This window comes from Hyaena hyaena, unplaced genomic scaffold, assembly GCF_003009895.1.
Source record: "Hyaena hyaena isolate Hyena2069 unplaced genomic scaffold, ASM300989v1 scaffold_486, whole genome shotgun sequence".
Classification (NCBI taxonomy): domain Eukaryota; kingdom Metazoa; phylum Chordata; class Mammalia; order Carnivora; family Hyaenidae; genus Hyaena; species Hyaena hyaena.
In genome coordinates, this window is record NW_024081116.1 from 684,455 (window position 1) to 709,343 (window position 24,889).

At 33.7% G+C, this 24,889-nt stretch overlaps 1 pseudogene; it reads right to left on the reverse strand.

The window, feature by feature from the left end:
• Positions 1-962: 962 nt before the first annotated feature.
• LOC120246726 lies at positions 963-24,229 on the reverse strand (annotated as a pseudogene).
• Between the last annotated feature and the right edge of the window lie 660 nt (positions 24,230-24,889).

A 24,889-nucleotide genomic window follows, 5' to 3' on the forward strand; every position in this document is an offset into this window, starting at 1 on the left:
ACCAATGGGTACAGTTTCCTTCAACACAGTTGGTTTACTTCTTTCATCTGATTGGTGAACTCTTTGCCAACAGATTAATATTTTTTCTTGTTTAATTGTTTGATAATTTTAATCATAATTTCGGTCCTATTATAATCCCTAGTGATGGGGAACCCTAAATAGATACTTTTAAATGGATGAAAATGGTGATAAAAATATTCCAAAATAGATTAATAGGGTTGTCATGTCAACAAAATTATTTTAATTTCATTTTTACTTATCCCATGAGTTATTTTCATTAAATATTAATTTACATATCAAGAAATATCCCATAATAAATTAGAAATAAGCACACAAAAAGAAAATGAAATTTAGTAGTGGAAATATTCATTCTTTTATACAAATGTGGTAGAAAAAAAAGTAACAATGTTCAAGTACAAATCTCTTCTGTATTTCATTATATTTATAGTATTGCCCAAGAGAAAAATATTATTGGTTATTTTTAAATAAGCCACACATTATGAAATTAAACTTACTTATGCTGTAGCTATCATTGCTTTTCCACTAGTGGAAATAATATGTTATGAACCTAATCTTTTATTTTTCTATTTTTTTTCAAATTGATATGAGTAACAAATTCTGAAACTGGATATCTGGTCAGTTTGATTTCAAACCTTGTTCAGGTCTAACTTCTCTTGATAAGAATAACCCAATTATCTTTTAACTGTTCTCCATGAGACTTACTATTTTACAATGAATTTTCCATAGTAAGAGATTTAGCTAATATCTCTGAGCAATGAAGAGAATATTGAAATAAAATATGTCAAAAGAATTTTTTTTAGTATTCAGTGCATATAAAAGTTATGTTTATACTATAAGTAGTCTATTAACTGTGCAATACCATTTTGTCTAAAAAAATGTATTATCTTATTTACATATTTTATTGCTAAACAGTGTTAACCATCACCTAAGCTTTCAGTGGGTCATAATCTTTTTGCTGGTGGACGGTCTTGTCTTGCCTCCATATTGATGGCTACAGCCTGATCCAAGTGGTGGTTACTGAAGGTTGGGGTGGCTGTGGCTATTTCTTAAAATGGACAACAATAAAATTTGTTGCATTGATTGGCTCTCCCTTTCATGGACTATTTCTCTATAGCATTAATGCCGTTTGTTTGACTGTTGACAGTAGAACTTCTTTCAAAATTGGAGTTCATCCTCTTGAAACATGCCACTTATTTATGAACTAAGCTAATGTAATATTCTAAATCCTTTTTTGACATTTCCACAATCTTTACAGCATCTTTACCAGGAGAAGACCGCATATCAAGAAACAACTTTTTTTGCTCATCTCTAAGAAGAATTCTTCATGTGTTAAAATTCTAATCATGAGATGGCAACGATTCCATCACATATTCAGGCTCCACTTTTAATTCTAGCTCTTGCTAATTCCACCACATCTGCAATTTTTTCTTCTACTGGAGTCTTGAATCTCTCAAAGTCATCCATGAGGGTTCAAATCATCTTCCCAACTGCTGATAATGTTGATGTTTTGACTTCTTTCCATGAATCATGGATGTTTTTAGTGGCATCTAATATGGTGACTCTTTACCAGAAGGTTTTCAATTTGCTCCAAGGATTTATCAGAGGTACCAATTTTTATGGTAGCTATAGTCTCATCAAATGTCTTTCTTAAATAATGAGACTTAAAAGTTGAAATGACTACTTGGTCCATGGGCCACAGAATGGATCCTGTGTTATCAGGCAGGAAAACACCACTGATGTCACTGTACATCTCCATCACACCTTGGGTGACCAGGTGCATTGTCAATGGGCAGTCACATTTTGAAAATAATGTTTTTGTTTTGTTTTGTTTGAGCAGTTTGTTTTTATATCAGGCTTAAGCTATTCAGTAAACCATGTTGTAAAAAGATGTGCTGTCATCCATGCTTTGTTACTCCATTTATAGAGCACAGAATAGATTTTGCATAATTTTTAAGATCCCTAGGGTTTTCAGAAAGGTAAATGAACGTTGGCTTCAACTTAAAGTGGCCAGGTGCATTAGCCTCTAACAAGAGCAAGGCTTCCCTTTGAAGCTTTGAAACTTTAAGCCAGATATTGACTTTTCCTCTCTAGCTATGAAAGTCCTAGATGGCATTTTCCAACTGAAGGCTGTTTCATCTACTTTGAAATCAGTTGTTTAGTGTATGCACCTTCACTAATTATCTTAACTAAATTTTGTGGAATAACTTTTTGCAGCTTCTACATCAGTTCTGTTTCACCTTGCACTTTATTGTAATACTTTTTTTTTCCTTAAACCTCATGAGCCAACCTCTGGTAGCTTCAGACTTAACTTCTGTATCTTCTATAGCTTCCTCATCTCTTTCAGCCTTCACAGGATTGATGACAGTTAAGGTTTTACTGTGGATTAGGCTTTGGTTTAAAGGGATTATAAGGCTGGTTTGAAATTCTATCCAGACCACTATAGCTTTCCCCATCTCAGTAATAAGGCTGTCTTGTTTTCTTATCACTTGTGTGTTCACTAAAGTAGCTCTTTGAATTTCCTTCAAGAACCTTTCCTTTGCATTCACGATATGACTTTGTGGCCCAATAAACCTAACTTTGGGCCCATCTTGTGTGTGTGTGTGTGTGTGTGTGTGTGTGTGTGTATGTGTGTGTGTGTATTTTCCTTCCAATTAAGTTCACTGTTCTACATGGGCATAGTTTATGGTGCCCTAAAACAACTGTAATGCTAACGTCATAGATCACTGATCACAGATCACCATAAAAAACAATAATAAAAACATTTGAAATATTGAAAGGATTACTAAAATGTAATACTGAGAAGCAAAGTGAGTAAATGCTGTTGGAGAAATGGTGCTGACAGACTTGTTAGGAGCAGGGTTACCACAAACCTTCAGTTTGTTAAAAATGCACTATCTGTGGAGTGCAATAAAGCAAAATAATAAAGCAGGCATGCCTGTATAAATATGTATTTATCAATCATCAATCAATTAAAATATTTAAAATTTAATCTTACATATTTCCACCAAGATTATTTTCACTAAAGAAAATGTTCATTCATACTTGTAGTAAATTTTAAAAACTACTAAAGGGGTTCCTGAATGGCTCAGTTAGTTGAGAATCTGGTTTCAGCTCAGGTCATGATCTCATGGTTCGTGGGTTCCAGCCCCACATCAGGCTCTGTGCTGACAGCTCAGAGTCTGGAACCTGCTTCAGATTCTGTGCCGCCCCCTATGTGTGCCTCTCCCCCATGTGCTCTCTCTCTGTCTCTCAAAAATAAATAAAGCTAAAAAAATTAAAAATCTTTTAATAAAATAAAATAAAATAAAATAAAATAAAATAAAAACTATTAAAATTTCCCAATTGAATGGTCTACCACCTGTCACTTTATAATTAACTGTAATTGAAAATAATTAACTGTAATTGGTATATTCTTACCAAGAACATGATTTTGTTTTGTTCCTATTTTGGAAACTTTCCTCTATCCTCATTATTTCAAGGACCAAGTTTATATTTCTTGCTCTATGTAAGAGTGAAAAAAATTCTTACCATACCTTATGTTACTGTCAATTTAAAGAGTCATATTGTATTATCTCTCATGTCATGGGTCTTACACTCAGAAACCATCCTTTCCTTCTTCTTTTAACTTTTTGTCCTTTCAAAATTACATACTTTTGAGGTAAACTTAATAGTTTATTTATTTATATAAAAATAAATGATCTGATCAGATTAATCTGGTTGCACCATGACTTCTAAATCCTTAAATGTAAAGACAAACTTCAAATTGCAGCAATCAGTGTATTTACATGGTTTATGGTAATTGGAAATACCCCCTCCATTTCCCTCAGGCTTAATTAGGAAAAACATCAAGAAGTTTAGTGACTTTAATTAGCCAGTTATTCAGCATGTATTTTTTTCATAATTAAACAGTTCTGTAGCTACTACTCTCATCACTACTATAATGAGGAAATAAATTACCTCTTAGAAATTGACCAGATTTAATAAGCAATTTCAGTGAAAAGTAGATTTATCTTGACTCCAGTAGTCAATGGGTATGACCATCTCATCATTTCTGATTTATGGTATTCAAAGCTTCCCTAAATTGAACATAAACTACTTTAGCTGTAATATAATAATGAATTTCTAACTTGATAACATGAATCTCAACTCAAGTTTAGTAAAATCTACTGAATTAGTTAATATATCACAAAGAAGAATATTTTATTAAAATAATATACTGTCACATTTCTAGAAACTTTTGATTATCCATTTTTGTATGACAAAATATAAATCTAAAATGAAGAGGGCATTAACAATTAACTACTATTCACAGTTTCAAAGGAAAAAAAATAGCGGAATACAACCAAATTCAGATATTCAGTGACCTCAAATGAAATGAGAAAACAACCATTAACTATTTTCTAATTGTGTATATTTTTTAAATGAATACTAATAGCTTTAATCACATGATTTGCTCACAATTATTAATGCCTGTAAAATCAGTAAAAATTTTCATTCAGGATTAAAAACAAAAGTGATGCTTAACTTAATAAAGAGAATAACAATCTTTTTGCAATCCCTTTTACATATTTATATTGAAGTTATGAAGTTTAATTACAAAGAAAATCAAACACTAAATTATTTTTCTGAAATAGTATGATTCATATGCAGTAAATGTATTATTACTATTGTTAGTTATGTCAAAGTAAAAAATAATTAATTCTTCAGTAATGATATTAAAAAAGTTAACAATGTAATGAGACAGTTTAAAATAAACTAACATGTTTGTAGAATTTATGAAACATGTTGAAAGCCAAATAAAGTCATGGGTGAGTCATCTTAAACACTTAAACATAACAAAATTATCTTGGGAAAATCAAACTCATTTACAAAAAACAAAAGAAAACTTAATTTAAGTAAAAGTACTATTGATATTAGAGATAGGTATTTACACTCGGACTTCTTATACTTCAAGAAACAATGAAACCTATCTTTAAAATATGTGCTTTCCTTCCAGGCTCAATGTCAATCTAATAGCTTATCCTTGAATTTCTATCATTTCTCCATGATCAGACATTAAAGGTTCCTCTAATTTTCAAGTATTCAAGAAAGGAAATCTTGATGACAAAAATAAATAAATATTTAGAGAGCTGACAGTAAAAGCTTTTATGATTTTTTTTTTTTTTTACTGTGTGTCAAATGTTATCAACTGAGGCTGCCTGGTGTGGAGTGTGGGGGTCAGGGCTCGGTTCATATGTTTCCACAGTTAGGAAGCCAGAGCAGAGCAGAGCTACCAGGGCTCTGATGAAGACATCAGCACTCTCTCTCTCACTCTCTCTCCTCTTCTTTTCTCTGCATTGCCTTCTTTTCTTTTCTTTCTTTTTTTTAAATTTTTAATGTTTTATTTATTTCTGAGAGAGAGACAGTGTGAGCAGGGGAGAGGCAGAGAGTGAGGGAGACAGAATCCGAAACAGGCTCCAGGCTCTGACCTAGCTGTCAGCACAGAGCCTGACACGGGGCTCGAACCCACGAACTGTGAGATCACGACCTGAGCAGAAGTCGGACGCTTAACGGATTGAGCCACCCAGGTGCCCCTGCATTGCCTTGTTTTCAAGCACAGTCACTCATCATGCCAGCCTACATTTGACACATTGTGACCCCCTGAAATACTTTAGTAGGCATTTTGTCAATTCTCATTCTTTATTCCAATCCATGTGTTGTTAGTAGTCAAAATTTAAATTTTGTTATCTTTAAATAAGATCTATCTTTAGGATTTTGTCCTTAAATAATAGATATCAATGTGCTACTCACTTTCCTTGCCTGAAGTTAAGTGACTGCTACCTTCGCCACAGTTAATTTTGGCCATTTCATTAAAAAAATAGGATAGTTTTCCTCTTCTTTTAAGCCACATCCTAATGGTTTACTCATTTTTTTCTGTTTAATTATTATTTTTAAGTATATAACATGATGTTTTGATGTATGTATTTAGTGTGAAAAGATTGCCACAATAAATTTAGTTAACATCCATAACCTCACTTACCTGAAATACCTGGAAGTTTATTCCTTTGACCCCCTTCACCCTTTTCATCAGATAGAAACAAATACTATACGGTCTCACTTACAGGTAAAATCTAAAAAAAACAAACTCTTGGACACAGAAAACACACTGGTGACTTACTCTTTATAATGGAGTTTTGCAGTAGCCAAGGAAATGACTTAAATGGGTCTTAGTCACATTGGCTATTGTTTCTAGCTCCCTTACCTTTCCTTTATCAACTTGAATTTTAGAAAAATAATTCCACTTTTCAAACACTACAAGGTACATGAACCTGTCTCCAACATCTTGGCTCATGAACTTAGGCATATTGTCTTTTCTATGAGGGCAGAATCTGTCTCTCATTTCAAATCTGCCAGGACTATCGTTTGTCCCTTTTGTACGGGTTCTTGCTGAATCCCCCTGATATTTTATCTGATATCATCACAGCCTTTAGCATTAATAATTAATTATCTAGGCAACAAGAAAGAACAAAATTTTCAATAGCCATGTATTTGATACTTTGATGAGGATTTCTGACTTTCTAAATAGGAAACACAAAATCTCCTGCCCTCCTACCCCTAACACAATGTACTTTCGAAAATCTCACGAGTCATTGCCAACAACCTAGCACCAAACTAATTTATTTATTTCATTAAATAATCTATTTTATGTGACAAAAAATATAACGAAAAATGGCTTTAAAAATAAGCAAACACACAGATTCACTCATAAAACTGGGAAGTAGAGTGCTTTATAATCTTCAAGTAGAGCTGAATACAAGAGCAGAAACCAAATCACCAGGACCTCCTCTCTCTAGTTGTGCCCTCAGGTCTTTTTCCTTCTGTGCTATGTTTGTTCTCAAGTGATATTTTATATGTGGTGTCAAACTAGGTTCCAGTCACTCTATCCCTACAAATTATAACCCTAGGAAAAACAAAACAAAAACCTTCCTTTCTGGTAATTGCGTAAAAAAGACCGAGGTATTGCTATAATTGACTAAGTCCATAATGCGCTTATCCACGAAAGAAAAAAAAATGTCCATGAAAGACTGTATCCAGGATGAGCCAAATGAAAACTTCTATAATAATGTAATAGTTAGAAACTCTCTGGAAAAGAGTGTCACATTTTCCAAGTGTTAAGTAACTATAACAACTGCATACAGTGGAGAGTAACAGATGGTGGAAAATCTCTAACACTAAAGCATGTAAGGAAAGGTAGAAATGGATCTTAATGCGAGATGTAAGACTTGCTTCCATGTGTCTATGTAACTATTATTAGCAATAAATGGGAGACTTTGTGTTGTGTTTCTCTAGTTTACAGTACCTTACATAATATGTAGATGCTCAATAAACTCCTCATAAATGAATGAAAGTGGTTCACCTGCTCTCACAAAGGAATACATAAGGAACTATTCTGAAGAGATTTTAAAGCATCTTAAAATTTACTGGACATGTGACATTTAATTTGACATAAATGGAATAAATTATCTATACTTTTCTTTAGATTGGTAGAAGACTTCAATATTGGAGAGATGAGCATATTTGTCATTGTTAGTGTAGTCCTTTTCAAAGTTCAATGACAAAAATGAATTCTAAATTTTATGATATTTTGTTGATTTAGTGTACTGTAGAAGTCTCCTCCATCCATTACATTTTATTTGCTAACTGCCTTAATATAGCAATTAGAAGTCGATTAGAAATGTCCAGGAACAATAATACTTAAAGATCAATTAGGAACCCATGCTGCTAGGAAGATTAAATATTTACTAAAATAACAACAGCCTTGAAACTAATGGTTCAAACTTCATTACTTGAATACATTTTTTGAACTGCTATTTTCTGCCTCACTTCACTGTAATTGCAAAATGTAATAGTAGCAGCAAACGTTTCAGGCTAAAGTACATAAAAGGCACAAAGCTTTTAGGTCATAATGACACTTTAGATATTGTACACAGAATCACAACCACTTTTTGGTACAAGTTTATAGAGGTCTGATTGAAAAGAAGGCTTGGTAATTATATATTTAAGGCTAATTATATTTAATGCAATTGATGGAAAATAAAGCTACTAAGTTTATTTCTTATGGGGAAAAACAAAATCGAAATGTGTTGAACTACACATTATGTCTTAGTAATTTAAATGGTAACAATAAAGCCATAGTTATGCGAAAGTTAAGTCACAAGATTCCAAAGAAGTTGTTTCCAATCTTTTACCACTGGAAATGCTGCTGCTATAAAAAGTTTTACCTGTAAAGTTTGTGCACTTATTGCAGAGAATATTAAAAGGCATTCGGTAGTTTTTAACAATGACTTATAGACATTTCATATTTAAACCTTCAAAGGGGAGTTTCTTCCACATACAGCAAAACTGTCCCATCAATATTCTCCGAATAAGGTAGCCAAAGATCACCATATGTATAGTTACACAGGAGAAACACTTAAGTGAAATGACTTCAAGAATACCAAAATAGACTCATAGATAAATACACAAACACATAAACAAATAAAGTAAACATATGGATAAATCAAGTTCTGAGTAGATCTTCAAGGACGGCCAGATCTTCGAAAGAGAATGTAGGCTTATTTGCAATAGTGACGCCTACTAGAAATACTCAGAAGTAATCTAAATAAATTGGGGTTTAGACTTATCTCCTATCCTGGTTGCTTTTTTCAGGGAGGAGATAAGAATAAAGGTTACTTGAAATTGTTCAACAGAAACTATGCATTTGAAAAAAGTGACGATCTTATTAATAATATAACAGGATGATATATAAAATTGAAATGTTACACAGATTGTAGGATATATTTATGCCACATGTTTAGTTGGAATGCTCTAGAATTTACATATATATGAATATATATGTGTGTTTATATATATTCTCAATTTAAAAGTAGGTTTTAAATATAGATAGCATTTTCTTAACAAAATTGATTAAAAGCAATATTCATTCAAAAAATGGCATGTGGTTAAGAATTATATGTGGGAAGACAAAGAAGAAAATAATATTTTAGAACATTTTTTTCTAATAACCAAACAATAAACAAAAAGAGAAATAAGGTATGTATCACTAATTCATTCTTGCAACTTTCCACAAAAGCTATGAACATACAAATAATATAGATACCTAAGAAACATGTTCATTTCTATTAGCAAAAGTCACTTATAGAAATAAATGAAAATAAAAAGAAATAATGTCTGAAAAATATTTTTAAAGCCAACCAAGATTCAAGATATTTGTTGTTTTCTTTTCAAATAACCTTTCACTGTGTCCTTTGAAATGTGAAATGCCAAATGAGTGATAAATTCCATTTTGTAAAGATTCTTTAAATTTAATGTGTCTATAAAGTTTTTTCCCATTTATGCAGTTTTTCAAGGTCAAAAACCTAGCGTCATCCTTTATTCTTTCCTTTCTTTACCACCCACAACCAAATGATCATTAGCTGTACTGAAATTATCTACCTCTTCAGTGTCAACATTAAATTAGAGTATTTTCTGATATTTACCTCTCAACCAGTCCAACAACCTCTAATGTGAGTCTATGCATTCGTTTTTGGAACTCCAATGTATTCTCCAGTAGCAGCTGCCAGAATGATCTTGTTAAAATGTAAATTTGAGACAGAATGGAATTAAATGTGGGCAGAAAATATAGAACTATGCTAAATACAGTACGCCAAAAGTTTTAACTGAAGAGATATCTATGTTTAAACAGTGTGAATGAAACTTCATAAAAGAAATAGTTGGAAATGCAAAGATGAAAATGTGTTGCTGCATCTTCACGTCTTAGATACACTGGAGGATTTTTTTTATGTTTCTTTTTTCTCTTTGCAAGCATCTGGATATTAAACCACTCTTGGCAAGAGATGTGAATAAGTAGACAAGGAAACAGCTTGAAGTTCCTTGGTCCCTATGTTTTTTCCAAGCAGTTAAATAATTTGAATTTCTACAGTAAAACTGTGTTCTAGTCTTGTTACTCTAGGAGGTGTTAGACTGAATGAGAAAAATGAGAAATAATGATTAAATTTATGAGTACTTTTTGTGACTTTATACTAAATTTTTAGTGTTCATAAAACCTTAACATACTGCCAATCTTCCTCTTCCTCCTCCTCCTCCTCATCATCTTGCTATAAGCTTTCCCATCTCAGTGAACAGCAACACCACATAACCATTTGCTCAGGCCAAAAACCTTGGATTAGTTTTTGATTTATCCCTTTCTCATACCACATACTAAGCCAACCTTTTAAATTATAAACATTATTTAGTAACTCCAGCTAACACTCTAGCCCATACCACTATCAGAGTCCCCTTTTTTTGACCTACAGAGAGTCATCCAGAGGCTTATTTGCATTTTTTCCCTTATGCCAGACTTATTTTCTTTATAGAATTTATCATTATTTAGGTTATACGTTATAAAGTCTTAGATACTATGCTATATTAGAATATATAACAGCATCTTATACTAGTTATTTACTTGTTTCTTGCTACTCTTGTCCCCACCAAAATGAGTAGTGACATTCCAGTAAAGTTCTATATCACTAAATTATAGAATAGTGAGTGCACTAATCTTTTAAACATATGATGAGTAATGTGTCATTGGATTACTGTATGTTAAAACAACAATGAAAGGCCACAATACAATTGTTAGAATGGCTAATTTAAAACCCTAACAACAAGTCAATGTTGATGATGTGAAGCAACAGGAACTCTCATTCACTGCTGCTGGGAATGCAAATGGCACAACCAATATGGATGACAATTTGGTTGTTTCTTACAAAACTAAATATATTCTTACCGTATGATCAAGCAATTGTGCTCCCTAGCATTTACTCAAAGGAGTTGAAAAATTATGTCTACACAAAACCCTGCACATGGATATCTACAGGAGCTTTATTCAAAACTGCCAAAACTTGAAAGCAATCACTATGCCTTACAATAGGTGAACAGATAAAACTGTGGTACATCCCCATACAATGGGGTATTATTCAGTGATAAAAAAAGGAAATGAGTTATTAATCTATGAAAAGAAATGGAGGAAACTTAAGTGCATATTGCTAAATGAAAGAAGACAATTGGATAAGATTCACATTATATGATTCTAACTCTGATATTCTGGAAAAGGCAAAATTATGAAAACAGTAAAAAGATCATCAGTTGTGGGAACAGACAAGGGACAGAAAAAAGAAAAAAGACAGGAATGAATAAATGGAGCAAAAGAGATTTTCAGGGCAGTGAAACTATTCTGTATGGTATTGATATACTGGATACATGCTATTATATATTTGTCAAAACCCTTAGAACCTACACCAAAACAGTGTACCCTAATGTAACCTATAGACTTGGGTTAAAATAATGTCAATATTGGCTTATCAACTGTAAATAAGCATATAACACTAATGAAAGAGACCATTAACAGGTAAAACTATGTGTGTGGGGGTGGGTGGGTAGGTACATGAGAACTCTGTACTTACCACTCAATTTTTCTTTAAAACTGAAACTTCTTTAAAAAAGAAAGCCTTGGGGCGCCTGGGTGGCTCAGTCGGTTGAGTGTCCGACTTCGGCTCAGGTGATGATCTCACGGTTTGTGGGTTTGAGCCCCACATCGGGCTCTGTGCTGACAGCTAGCTCAGAGCCTGGAGCCTGTTTCAGATTTTGTGCCTCCCTCTCTCTCTGATCCTCCCCTGCTCATGCTGTCTCTCTCTCTCTCTCAAAAATAAATAAAATATTAAAAAAAAAAAAGAAAGAAAGCCTTAAGTTAAAAACTTAAACCTTATTAAGGGAAGAAAAAAAGTATGAAAAACATATTAAGGACCCACAACAAGAATGAAAAAATCAACACTGAGAAAGAGAATATTATGTGAGCAATTCACTATTTGAGGTAAAAAAGAAAACTTAAAAAATGACAAATTATTAAAATTGTTTTGTTGCTCATGTCACAATCCATGTTTCTTCAAATTCAAAATATAATAATTCTAGATATGAGGCATTTCATAGATGTAGTCTGAAGGTATTGTTATATCCATGATTAAAAGTAGTATGTTTATAATGCTAAGTAGAATTTACAACCAAATACACATAGCTTGAAAAATGGAAGAAACTAATTAAAGAGATAAAATTTATTCTGTTTACTAAAAAATCTGAGTTCATCTGTGAAATTAGTAAAATTAATTCTACTTTCAAAATGCATGTAATTTTATTTTATAAAATACTTTGGCATGAATATCAGAATGTTTTTCATATAAGCTAATTATTAATATCATGATTGATTTGAATGTTTAGAACCAAGACGATATATCTATACCTATCATCTATATCTATATCTATACCCATAGCTATATCTACATCTAAATATCAGAACATGACACTTTTTGTTCAAAACCCACCAAAGATATCTTATTTCAAACTAAATTCTACATTCACAAAAGTGACCCACAAAGCCCTACATTACCCGGCCCCATATAGGGCTTCTGTTTTGTTCTTTCACGCCTTCCCCTCCAGACACTATTGCCTCTTATCAGTGTTTGAAGGCATCTATCAGACTTCAATCACAGGGCCTCTGAACCTGTTATTTCTCCTTCCCAGAACGATCTTCCCCAGATAATCTCATGACATTGTTTCATTTCTTCAAATTCACAAAGGCCTTTTCAGACTACCATTCTCACCCAGACCACCACAATCATCCAGAGCAATTCTTGTCCCAAAGGTCTTTATGGACTACTCCATATAAAATGCCAATTTCTTAGGCCACACTCTTTTCTCATTATTTTGTTTTATTTCTGCCCATCATTTATACAGTTAAGTCACTTAACTGAATGTAAAAATGAGTTCCCAAATATTAGTTTTTATAAATGTCTATATTTCCCACAAGAATATTAAGTTCCACAGAGGGCAGAGATGTGATTTTAATTCACTGATAACTCTTTTTCTATCCCTCTCATTGTCTCTACACAAATATACATACACACAAACACACGACACACATGCACACACACACACAGGTAAGCATAACAGATATGTTTGTGTTACAATATTGTCATAATTTAAAAAAATATATAAAGTTATGCAACATATTCAATTTAAGATGTTTTTGTAAGTTTATATGAATAGTACACTATCAGAATTTTCTCAAATTATTACATAGTCATCTTTGCCTTAGACGTTGTACTGTATGTATCACACATAATTATTAGAAAGATTCTAATCAATGTATTAATTAATATTATATTGTGATGAAATAAAATGGTTAATGAGAAATAAATAAATTTATGTTTAAATTATGTTCTTGACTTTATCGAATATACAACAAATTACTTTAGCTTTCTCATTCTCAGATTCTTATTCAAAATTAACTGTAAAATGGGGTTTGTTATGCTTAAATGACACAATATTTTTTGCTTATGATGTTTTATGAAAAGTAGACTAAAGAATTTTTATCAATCTTCTCAGAGTTTATAGAGCATGGAAATAATCTAGATCTGGGAAGCAGTATTGATTCTTGTGCATAAAATGTTTTATTTACTTTTTTGGGACACAATTATTGATGCTTCTTTAAGTTCTCACAATGATTCTCCAACTATTTCTTAAAGCAATAGTAGTAATTAATATTATTTCAAAGAAATGAAATATATATATATATATTTATATATATATAAAAAGCCTAAGTTTAAGAAAGACTGTATTAGATTATAAACATTTCTATAATGCTGTGTGGAAATACAGTTTATCTGAACTGTCTTTACTTTGAACAGTATTAAATTCTCTCTCTCTGTCTCTATGTTTATATATGTTAGACATCAATACATTTATTAGATGTATTAATTTATGTAGCTAATAAAGATATTTGTATTATATAATGTATACGGTGAATATAGGTATGCAATGATGTTATATATATATTTATTATCTACCTATAAATATATCTACTAGATGTGATTATAATATAATATATAATATGGATATACATATGTATGCTATATGTATGTATTATATATAAGGAGAGACTATAAATGACTGAACCATATTGATGCTATAAAAACACAATATTAGATATTTTCACTAAAGTATATAACTGAATGAAAATGTAATCATCTAATAAATTTAGTTCACATGAATCAAATTGAATTATGTGACAAGAATTCATATTAAATATTTGAATTCTTATTATCTGTAAAAGTGAATATTCATATATCCCCAGATGATTTTCCAGGTTGAGAATTATTTTAACTCAAAGCTTATATATGTATGTTTTAAAGGTCAGTTAATCCAACATAAGCTTTTGTTTGATTTTATGTGAAGTTTTTTCATTCAAATTAGAGTATAGTAGAATATCTCAAAACTCTCAGGGCAAGCTTATTGGATTATTCACAAACTCATATTTGTGATAGAATATGATTTTGACATAGAGGCACAGACTCAAATTATCTACTAAGTAAAAGAAGTGTTAATTTGTGTGAGTCTATTTACAAGCTAATTTACATGTGTTTTGACTGAGGTATTTCTTGATTGTGTGAATTATTCTATATTGTCTTCATGATTTTTATTCAGTGTTAGAACTGTCTTCGGTTGTAAAACATGTTGTTATGTTTTATGGAATTAATTAGCCATTTACAGTTGGTAAGAGTTTGAAAACCTTATAAATATGGAAGGTTACTCAATATGGTTTCCATCCTAGTGGAAAATATTACAAAGAGAATGATAATATGTAGTCAGTTTTTGGTCACTGTAGATCAATAAATTTTAGAGCAAGTGAAAATGAAGAGAATGATGCTGTTTGCCTAAGGCATTACAGTATTAATCATGTTAATATAGTCATTATAAGTTAAAGAGGAGAACTTAACATTCTATAATTTATATATAAATCCATCCAAGTTTCTCTAAAGTTAAACTTATAGTAGACCAACAGGAAGTTGATATAAAAGAATAAAGTTGGTATTTTTGTGACATTAAATAAAATCTCTCATTTTAAATATATATTTAAGTATTGAGCTTTTCAAGGGCACACAGATCTGGAAGTCTTTCCCAGCCACAGTTCTCTCCTCATTCCAACTCCATGGCAAATAGGTTCTGAGGCATTCCTAAGTCAATATAGTAATATATTTTTCCGAAGTCAGAGATAAAAGACTAATAAAAATAATGACATAAATATGTTATAGTGATCAGCATTTTTATGTTTTTTTTATTTGTCAGTGTAAGGAACTGTACATGAATTATCTAATTTAATTCTCACAACAGCCTGCTTTGGATTCTGTGTCTCATTCTCTCTCTGTTGCTCCCCAACTCATGCTCTGTCCTTCTTTCTCAAAAATAAATAAACATTAAAAAATCTGAAAGAAAATGGTATAAAGTAAACTTCATTCTCACAGAGTGGCCACAAGGTACAGCCTTAGCAATGGGGAGTTTACTGAGAATATACAACCAGCTCTGTGATGAACACACACTACTGAAGTTTCCTCCTCTGGCTATGTTCCCTCTTAGAGAGGCTTGTGCACTGGGCCATGTCAGGGGCTGGAGATGCTCTGGGTTTCCAACCTGCTGCTTCTTCTGACCTCAGAAGAGGAGACACCCCACTCCCCTGGGGCTGCCCCTGCCTAGGCCTTCTCCCTCCTGGTCCTTTTGTCAATGTTACAGTTTTTAGCCCCCCATTCTCTCTTTCAGTAGTGGTCTGGGTTTTAAATGATAAATTTTAACTGCCTCTTGGTGAAAAATATTTTTTAATAAACATTTTTTTACCTCCTCAAAAAAGAGAAGAATTAAAAAAAAACAAAACCAAAAGCAAAACAAAACAAAACCCCAAAAAACAAACTAAACCAGACATTCAACTGAGTTTCCCAAAAGGGCTTCATTTACTGTAGCACTCCCCTGACCCAGAGTCAGTCAGGTCTCTATAATGTCTCACTGACAAACTTAAATATAAGCCTCAAGGGGATCAAGTTCACTTTTCAGCAAATTACTTGCCTTCCAAAATAAAATTCAACACTCTTTAATGAAAGACAATAAAACCAACCTTCAACAGCCATTCTATATATAATGACAAATGGCTTGGGAAATTTACAGTCTTCATTTCAAGTGGGCTCTCAAACTCCCATGGGACTGCAAAATCTTTGCTCAGCTCATTGTCACAGGTTTCCCTTTTGGAATTGGCAATCATTTCAAAAGAAAAATGGTCCCAAACACCCATATCATCACTCTGTAGTTTCATCCAATCCAAGATTACAGCCCCTCAAATTTTCACTGTCTTTGTAGCTTCCCTTTGCCTTCACACACAAGATTTTCATAATTGTCAGTATTTTTAAGAGGAAAAGTTGATCATAACTTTATGTGATTTTTAGAATATCCTTCCCTTTCGTCTTGCCTTCTTAGCTAGTTGACGTTTCTCAATGACCAGAGGGTATTCGTTTTCATATACTGTGATCTTTGATTTTTAAACTGTTAAGCTTCACTTTAAAAAGAAAAAAAAAGTAGGCTGTCAGAGCTAAAGGTCAGAATAGGTATTAAGAGTGTATTTATTAAGGGTCTAATAGATTGGAATACCTAATAATACAAATATACGTTCAAAGACTATAATATAATAAAAAGGCTAAAGTAAAATTAAAGGACATTTTCTCTAGAATTTGAAGGAAAAAAATCATGAAAAAAAACAATAACTTTAACATTAGCATTCATTCAACAGGAAGTGATTCATAACTAATTCATTTCACCATCTCATCTATATTTCACTGATGTGAACAAATAGAAATGTATGGTTTGTAATAAATAAGTTATAGATATGCTTTATGTTTAATATATGTAACCTTGATTTAATACAGTTTCTCAGAGATCCAATAATGCTGACTGATATGATTTATAACTTTTTTCTAAAATTTTGTGTTCAAAAGGTAATTCTGCTAACTCTCAAATGAGTTTTTCTCAATATAATCCAGAGACTATTCATTTATTATTAAATTTTGTGAAATTTCTTCATCAGGGTACTTGACACAGATTGTTTCCAGATAGAACATATTCTTCGTTACTCCTTTCACAGCAAAATATCTTTCTTACCTATATTTCTGTCCAAGTAACTAAATAAATGAAGCAATACCCCTTTAAAAACAATAACAGAATGGTAGAAGCTTCCTTTTAACAATAAAACTACAATAGTAGATTTTTAAGTACATAGTTTCTTATTGTCCTATTATATTTTTTCTAGTAAATAAAGAATGAAGAGAACAGGAAAAAGGAGCAAATTTAGAATGAGATGTTGGGAGCCATTCTGAGCCCACTAGTCGAGGAAATCCCTGGTGAAGCTAAAGCAAGTTTGCACGGTCTCTTGCCAATCAGATGACGACCGATATCCACCCCCACTCAATTATTTCTGCTTGAGCACCGACCCCCAAGGTACCTTGTTGATCCATATCAAGAGTGACTTGTCCCCTTATTCCAGCCCTGGTATGATGATTGCACCTTGTGAAGGAACTTACTGTGGGAACTTCTTCTTTTGATTATGGGAACAGACATCGTGTCTCCAGAAGGTCCTGTTTCCCTCCATACTTTCGCTTGAGCTATGAACAGGCTAATGACCCTTACTCATAAAAGATTGACCTTTACATGTATAGTGCTGTTTCTACCGTTGCATTAGTCCAAGAGGTTCATACAGCTCAACATATAAATCAACTAACCAAAAATATCTCTCATGCCCTTGCTATTCAAGAAATCATGAAACTAGACACAAAGGTAAATGCACTCGAAGAGGTTATTCTATGTATTTGAAATGAGCTAAACTCTTTAAAAGTATGGTTGGCTCTTTGGTGCCATAAAAAATATAACTGGAAAATCAAGTCTTGTCTGGAGACAAAGAGCCTAACTTAGAGAAAAGGAACAGATAAGAGCAGAACATAAGTTACCACATATACCTTTGCTAACTGGTGATGTATAGCAGCCCCTTCCCTAAGGCCTACATTCCGCAAATACCTTCCCTTACCCTGGCAGCTATGATGAGGATAGATAAGAGTATCTACAAACCTATGACTTAATCTTAGTGTTATTTAAAGGTGAACACCCTGTTATTTTCTTAGTTACTCAACCTCACTATAATTGGGGCAGTTCTGGAATTGGAAGACTTCTGTAAAACCTGTTTCTGTACATTTTCCAAAAAACATCTTATCACAGGGAACTATCCGTTGTAAAAATTCCATCTTCTGATTCCATGTTAACGTTTGACCTATAAATAAAGACACAGAAACCAACAGGGCAGAGACGCCTACTTGGTGACCAGAAAGACTCTTGGGGCTCTCACTCCCTCCCTTGCCGACACCGTCCATCCTTCAGGAGCCCCTGGACCTGGCAGGAGCTGGATTCTGGCAGTGAGAGAGTGAAACAGAAACAAGGAAAGAAAAAGAAAGAGAGCAAATATTCTGATTAAAAAAAGTGAAGATTTAAAAGTTGGTTTAAATAGTAGGTTCAAAAGTTGTTGATCTAAGTTAATTAAAGGTTAAATGTCAATTTGGTTATATTTTTAAGTACTATATTTTGTGTGTTTTTTAAAATTTTTATAGGTAATTATTTTTGTTCAATTTTTTTTAAGTGAGCTTGAGCCCCAGTGTCGGTTCAAACTCACAACCCTGAGATCAAGAGTCTCATGCACTACCGACTGAGCCAGCCAGGCACACTTATTTTGTTTTCTTTAGAGAAAATAAAAGTAGCATAGGTGTATGCTCTGGGATTCTGGTGGGGAGAAGGAAGTACTGATGTTTTGGGTTGCTTTCAGGTGAACTGATGAGGTGAATGCATGACAGAATACTATCTCAGTCCATTTGGTCTGCTATAACAAAAATATCACATACTGGGTGACTTAAAAAACAAACACTTCTATCTTACATTTCTGATGACTACAAGTCCAAAATCAAGTTGCAGACAGATTCACATCTGGGAAGGGACTGTTTTCTGGTTCATAAGTGGCTTTCTTCTCATGGGTCTTCACATGGCAGAAGGTTCAGGGAGTTCTCTGGGGTCTTTTATAAGAGCACTAATTGCATATGAGAACTCTGTCCTCATGATCTGATCACGTCCCAAGGACACACCTCCAAATATAATCATACTGGGGATTAGGTTTCAACATATAAATTTAGGGGAGGGCACAGTCTCTATAATTCTGCCCTGGCTCCCCAAAACTCATGTCCTTGTTACATGCAAAATAAATTCATTCCATCTCAATAGCCCTAAAATCTTAACTTGTTCCAGCATCAACTCAAAAGTCTAAAATATAAAATCTCATCAAAATCAGATGCAGGTAAGACTGTATGTACAATTCATCCTGAGGCAAATTGCTATCCAGATGTGAACCTTGTAAAGCTAAGCAAATTACATCCTTTCAAAATACAATGGTGGGGAGCACCTGGGTGGCTCAGTCGGTTAAGCATCCAACTTCGGCTCAGTCATGATCTCACAGTTTGTGGGTTCGAGCCCCGCATCAGGCTCTGTGCTGACAGCGCAGAGCCTGGAGCCTGCTTCAGATTCTGTGTCTCCCTCTCTTTCTGCCCCTCCCATGCTCGCACTCTGTCTCTCAGAAATAAATAAATGTTAAAAAAATTAAAAAAAAAATACAATGGTGGGACATATATAAGATAAAAAAAAAAAAAAACCTTCCATTCCAAGAGGGGGGAAAAAAGAAGAAAGAAGTAATAGGTTCTAGATGTCTCAAATCTAATGCTGAAAAATAACAATAAACCTTAAACCTCAAGAATGATCCCCTTTGGTTTACTGATCTGTCTTCACAGCTCCCGGGGGTGGCAGTGTCACTCCCCGGGATCATGGGGACAGCCCTATATTATCTCTCTGCCTGGGTCCTACGAGTCTGACTGCTGGCTCCATCTTTTGAAATCCAGGTAAAGGTAGACATGCCCACTTGGGCTTTTACACACTGCTTGCTGGTGAGGATTGAGGTTGGAGGAAGCTGCCAAATTTGCTTCCTGTGTACTCCTGAGAGGAGGCCATCATGGCACTAGAGCCTACCAAAATCATATCTGGGACAGCAAAGGAGCCTGGTGCCAGAGTGGGAAGGGAGCCTACAACATGAGGTGGCTCCTGACCTGGCACTGTGCAAACAGTGGGTTCCAAAAGCACAAGTCCTCCTTTGAAAATACACTTCCTCCCAGGTCCTTGCTTTCTGGGCCTGTGATGGTTACAACAGACCTGATGATCTCTGAATGGCCTTTGGAGTCATCCTTCCATGGTCTTGAAAAATAGCTCCTGGTCTCTGGACCCTTACTGTTCTCATATTTAGCAATATGGATAGGCTGAGGATTTTCCAAAGTTTTAAGTTCTCCTTCCTTTTTTTCCCTTAACAATTCCATCTTTAAGTCATTTCTCCCTTCATGTAATTTACTATAAGCAGACAGGAGACAAGCCAACACTCAACATTTTGCTTAAAAATAGCTCAAATTAGTATCCACCTCATTACTCACAAGTTCTACCTTTCACAAAACAATAGAACACAAACACAATTTCTGCTGCTTTATAACAAAGTTTTCCTTGCCTTTAGTTTCCAATACTACATTCCTCAGTTCTATCAGACCTCACTGGAATGGCATTTACTGCTTTTATTTTTAACAATGTTCAGTTCAGGATTACATGAATATTCTCCAAGTTTGAGGCTTTCTCTATAGTTCTTTTCTTTCTGAGCAGTCACCAGAATCACTTTTAAAGTTATGCCCATGGCAATGCAGCCTTTTTCTAGCATCACTTCAAAACTCTTCCAGGCTCCACCCATTCTCCAGATTCAAAGCTGCCTCCAGGTTTTTGAGGTATTGGTTATAGAAGCACTTCACCTCTTAGAACCAATTTCTGTTTCAGTCCATTTGGGTTGCTATAACACAGTTCCATAGAATGGATGGTTTAAATAACATTTGTATCTTAAAGGTCTGGAAAATGGAAGTCAAAAATCAAGTTCCCCATATGTTCAGTGTATGGTGAGGACCATATCCTGATTCATAAAAGGCTGAATCCTTGCTGTATCCTCACCTAGCAGAAGAGGCAAGGGAACTCTCCAGAATCCCTTTTAGAGGATGCTATTCTCATTGATGAGATCTCCACCCTCATGGTTTTCCAAAACACACCTCCAAATACTATCATGCTGAGGATTAGTTTTCAACATATGAATCTAGGGCAAGACAAATGTTCACTTTATAGCAAAGACCAATATTCTCTGGCTAATAACTTCCTTTGGTTATGAAAAAGTTCCTTTAAGATTGATAAAGTAAGGTCAAATGTAACCCATGACTATCTAAGACATTTTCAGAAGAATGTATATTACTTAAAATTATCATAAACTAATATCACAAACAACTGTCTCTATAAAGGAACTTGTATATTTTTTTAGAAATTATCAGAATTGTATATATTTTTAAATAATTCATAAAACTATTCATTGACCTATTAACTTGTTTTTTTTGTTTTTTAATATTTTATTTAAAGACCTCAATTTTAGACACCTGTATGACATTCATCAATCCATGTATTATTATTTTATTTTTAACATTATAAATAACTTCAAGTGGAATAAGAAACAAAATTATGTAATAAGACTATATTTTAGCAGTGTGTCTTTGAATAGGGAAACTAAAAAATCTTACTACCATCAAAACAAACCAACCGACCAAATTTATTATGCATGTCTATATTTTATTTTCCTTTCCATGATTTTTTTTTCTCTTTGGAAAATTTTGCTTTCAAAAGATCAGGCTCCTGTAAACAGAGCACCTAGTCTTTTTTTTTTTTTTTTTTTTATTTTTTTTTTTTTTGTGAGAGAGAGACAGCATGAACAGGGGAGAGTCAGAGAGAGAGGGAGACACAGAATCTGAAACAGACTCCAGGCTCTGAGCTAGCTGTCAGCACAGAGCCCGACACGGGGCTCGAACCCACGAACCATGAGATCATGACCTGAGCCGAAGTTGGGCGCTTAACCAACTGAGCCACCCAGGTGCCCCCAGAGCACCTAGTCTTTCCAAAAAAATAAAATCCAGTATCTAGAGTCTCGAAAATTACACAACCACATGGAAATGTCTGGTTGTCAGCTAACAGTGTCATGCTCAAGTCAGTTTCACCTCACAGGGAAGAATCTATAACTAAGTTCAGCAGGCAAATTCCAATTCTAGACATTACTGGAGACTATCATTGTTTTTCCCAGCTGTGTTGACAATTGTCTTTTTCCTGAAGCATACATGATAAAGTTTCTTTGGCAACTTTTTATACTATCAAAAAACACAATCTGACAACTATAAATGTTTGAATTAACTTAGTATTTGGAAAATTTCAAATGCCATTAAAATTATTTAAATGTGATTTCTTATAAATGTATCTCCAAGAAATATGCCAAATGTAATATAATGACAACAAAGGAATTGCTAATAATCATTACTAAAAGCTTTTTCAGATGTATGTATAAGTATACAATTAAACTTAAATACCAGTGAAAATATTACAACATAAGCTCCAATTCACTGTCAGACTTTCTGTGATAAAGGATAAAAATTAAATGTAAAAACTAAAATCTGGGTATTTTTCAATTTTTCTGAAAGGTTATTTCAAATGGATTCAAAATTGCCTAAACGTGTGCAAGAATATAATATGAATTCTCAATATAACACCTCATAAAATTAAGTACACTGATAATCTAATAATTTTTTAAATTCTTGTTCTTTGGAATAAAATATTTTGGGAGCCTTGGCAAAATATTACCAAGAAATTTAAACAGGAAAGTCAAGTTCAGATATACAACTAAGAAATCTTTTCAATATATAACAAAATCACCATTTTAAATTATAAATGATGTCCACTAAATATTATCATTCCAAAAACCACACAATTTAAAATAGGTATGGCAGAAAGTACTCTCTGAAGCATGTTAACATTCCTAAGATAAACAACGAAGGGTAGCCAACAAAAATTTAGATAAGCATATGTGCAAAATTTGCATTCATTCTTTTATGAGTAAGATATAAGAAATGATATGTTTTGATAATTTTATGTACAGCTTATATACATCTTAAAACATGTACAACTGAAAACATTTCTATATAAAAGCCACAAAAAAGTTGAACGAAATACTAAATAATAGTCTTACAAACTGATCTCTCAGGAGAATAACAACTGAAGTATGGTATTCTAAGAAATGCCCTTATTGGGGCACCTGGGTGGCTCAGTCGGTTAAGCTTCTGATTTTGGTTCACGTCATGATCTCACAGTTCATGAATTTGAGCCCCACATCTGGCTCTGTGCTGACAACTCAGAGCCTGGAGAATGCTTCAGGTCCTGTGTTTCTCTCTCTCTGCCCCTCTCCTGCTTTCTCTGTCTCTCTCTCTCAAAAATAAACATAAAAAAAATAGAAAAAACCAAATGCCCTTATCTTGAGCAATCATTTCTGTTTTAATTGAAAACACATCTGTCAGCATATGTTTTGGAATTTCTGAACCTCTGACTTTCAAGGCATAACCAAATATTATCCACTTTGGCCAGACTTTGTCTCAAGGTAGACAACTTCTTAGAAAGTGCATAAGGTCCACTATTGCCAATGAATGAAAACCCTTCACAAACCTGATGTAAAAACTGGCTCACTTCAAATGGGGGTGTTAATGTCCCCATCTCCCCATCTGTTATATACAACTGCATCAACTCTCCAGTTAAATGAGCCACGCCCAGAAGGTAATCAACAGTAGTAATTTTTAGTTTCCAAGTTCCAAACTTAGTATCCTGTGCATTAGGATACTAATTTCATATTCCTGTAAATATTATTTATTTAATTTCATCCATACTGATAAATGATCATGTTCTGATGAGGTGTTGAAAAGAGATAACATCCACATATTCCTTCAGTTCTGTAGTAATGGCTGTATGGAATTGATGCACGTCTTCTGAGAGCTCCTGAGCTACCTGTAACACCTTTTGTCTAATACCATTCCATTTAATTTTTGAGTCAGTCAATATCTCTTCCACATCAGGAACACTTAAAATCCTATGGAGAGGAAAAACTGTGCTCTTACTTTCAACAGTTATATCTCCAAGAAGTCTCACAAGTCTCTCCTGTTTGTCATGGTTTGCATCAAGTTCCTGCTGAAATGATTAGCAGGGCAATATAATAGGGGCAGATGAATTAAGATCCTTCTCTGGTTATGTGGGGAACTGCCATGCTTCCCTTTCCTGAACCTCCTGATCCTTCTTTGCTGCTCATGTTGGCATGGCCTACAGTGAGATGAGCAGAGACTGAGGGCCTTGGAGCCAGTGGCGTGTGTTAAGGTGCTGGCGGGATAGCCAGCCGAGTAGCCCTCTGCAGCCAGCCAAAGTCAACACAGTTTATTAATTTACTGGTATAAATAACACACACACACACATACTTGGCATAACTCCTAATGAAATACTGTATTCTTATGATGAATTTTGGAAACCAATAATATTAACTTTAGGAACGGTGGTAAATCTTGGTGTTTGGTTTTATGTTTAAAGGCTAAAGGCTCTTAGAATTTAGTTTAATGTTTATTTGGCTAAGACTTACGCTGTGTTTAATATCTGCTCTAGCTGCAGATGTCAGAAGCTAAAGTTCCTTCTGCTGTTTTTGTCTCCTCTGCTTTCTTGGACTTTCCTTGAGACTCCTTTTTGAATAAGGTCTGAGTCTTATAATTCTTTTCAGCCTCAATTCCCAGGTAGCATATATAAGGCTGTTGATGTGGCAGTAAGATGTGGGACAAGAGAAATATTTTCTAGTGGTAAGATCAAGTTAGGTCATTTTCTGATAAATCCTCTGCCCCTGGGCTGTGATCTTCACAAGTGCTACTCAACCTTTTCTTTTTTTTCCCACCTTAGGTGACATAGGAAGGTTGGGGGCCTGGAGGGC